This window comes from Condylura cristata, unplaced genomic scaffold (assembly GCF_000260355.1).
Source record: "Condylura cristata isolate star-nosed mole 26May11 unplaced genomic scaffold, ConCri1.0 scaffold00038, whole genome shotgun sequence".
Lineage (NCBI taxonomy): Eukaryota > Metazoa > Chordata > Mammalia > Eulipotyphla > Talpidae > Condylura > Condylura cristata.
This window is the reverse complement of record NW_004567139.1, coordinates 9,285,556-9,287,196: the sequence shown is the minus strand read 5'-3', so window position 1 is coordinate 9,287,196 and position 1,641 is coordinate 9,285,556. Positions and strand designations below refer to the sequence as shown.

General features: G+C 73.1%; 1 protein-coding gene across 2 annotated transcripts in view; it reads right to left on the bottom strand.

The window, feature by feature from the left end:
- The window catches only part of LOC101619801 (septin-9), a 35,454-nt gene that overhangs the window by 20,079 nt on the left and 13,734 nt on the right, over positions 1-1,641 (bottom strand). The window lies entirely within an intron of this gene.

The following is a 1,641-nucleotide window of genomic DNA, read 5'->3' as shown; positions in this document are numbered from 1 at the left end:
CCCTCCCTGCCTCCGGCTCAGGGCTCCCCTCCAGGTGTGCCGGCGCAGCCCGGACCCCCAGCGGCTCAGACCCCAGGCGACCAGGGCGCGGCGGTGGGGTTCCCCAGGGAAGAGGCCAGCCCCGGGGTCCCCGGCTGCGCCAGGCTCCAGGCAGAGACCCAGGCTGCCGCCTGTTGCCCGGCCCCCGCCCCCGCGCCTTCTCCTCTCTCTGGAGCCGCTGACCGGCGCCCTGCTCTGGCTCCAGCCTCCCAGGGCCTGGGCAACCGGCGGCAGTCTCCTCCCTCCCTGCCCGCTCTGGGAAGCCGAGGAGAGGGGCCAGGGTGCCCAGAGGGGGGAGCCTGAGAGCGCCAGACCCACCGGGTGCCACTAGCCGACCGCAGTGCCTCCCTCCCGGGCAGAGGTGGTCAGCCGAGGTGACCCCCACGCTGGGGGGGCAGTTCCTGGCCTGCACCCGGAGAAAGGCGCCCTGAGTGACCAGGTCCTCAAACTGCTGCACCTGCAGGCAGCAAAGGCCCCTCCAGCTGGAGCAGGCGCCACGTGGGGGAGCCCTGGCCCGGAGCCAGCTAACCACCGGCACCTGCCCACCTCGGGGTCCTCCTGGGCAGCTGTAGTTTTAGGAGTTCCGACCCCCTCTCTGCCCCAAGCAGCGGCTATGAGGAGCTGCTGCCCACAGCCTTGGGCGCCTGGCCAGACTTGGAGCGTCCAGGGAGGGGTCGGTCTGGCGCTGTGCTCCCACCTCAGTGGGAGGGAGTGGCTGGTGGGCCCGAGGCGTGGCCCTGGCCTGCTGCTCACACCTGCGGCCTGGACGCCCAGGCCTCGGGCGCCCTCAGCCCCGGGCTACGGCATCCTGCCTGCAGACCCCGCAGACCCAGGGGGCCTGGCCGCAGGCTCCGCCTCACCTTCCTGGGGCGTGTCTGGCTGCCCCGCCGGGCTCTCACCAGCCCGAGGACAGCGCTGGAGCCAGGACACTGGGCCTGTGGCCAGGTCCCGCGGCCCTCTCGGCCCAGCTCCGTGGCAGCCTGCCTCCCGCGGCCGTCTCGCCCTGCAGCTCTGTCCCCCAGGCCGCCCGGGGCGGGCTCCCTCCTGCAGCACTTCCTCTCTTGGGGAGCAGAGGGCACCCGACTGCACCCCGGCCCTCACGTCCCCACCTCCACGGGGTTTTCCAGCTCTGCAGTCAGACGCTGAGCACCCAGAGAAAGGCCTGGAGCCAGCGCAACCACCCCCAGCCCCCCAGAACGAGCGAGAGACGGGTGCGGTCCCCGCCACCTCCCGGAGCCACAATTCGCCAGAATGGGGGGCAGCGCTTGGAATGTCTGCTGCCCCTAACGGAGCCCACAGCCCCGGCGCCATCCAGACGCCCAGAGCCACCTTCGGGGCCCCTCACACGCGGCGGGGGCCTCCAGGGCGGGGAGGGGGGCTGTCCTGCACAGCAGGCCCCAACGCGGGGCAGCAGTGGGGCGCAGGCGGGCTGGACCCCGCCTCCCGGACCGGAGACCCGCTTTCTGATGGGCTGGCTGCTGAGCCCCGAGCGCGGAGCTGGGGCCTGTGGGGCTCAGAGGTCGTGTGGGCCGGGGAGCAACTCGGTAGGAGACAGGCGGAGCCCCAGAAAGAGGGAGAGGGAGCGGACAGGACCCCCGGCAC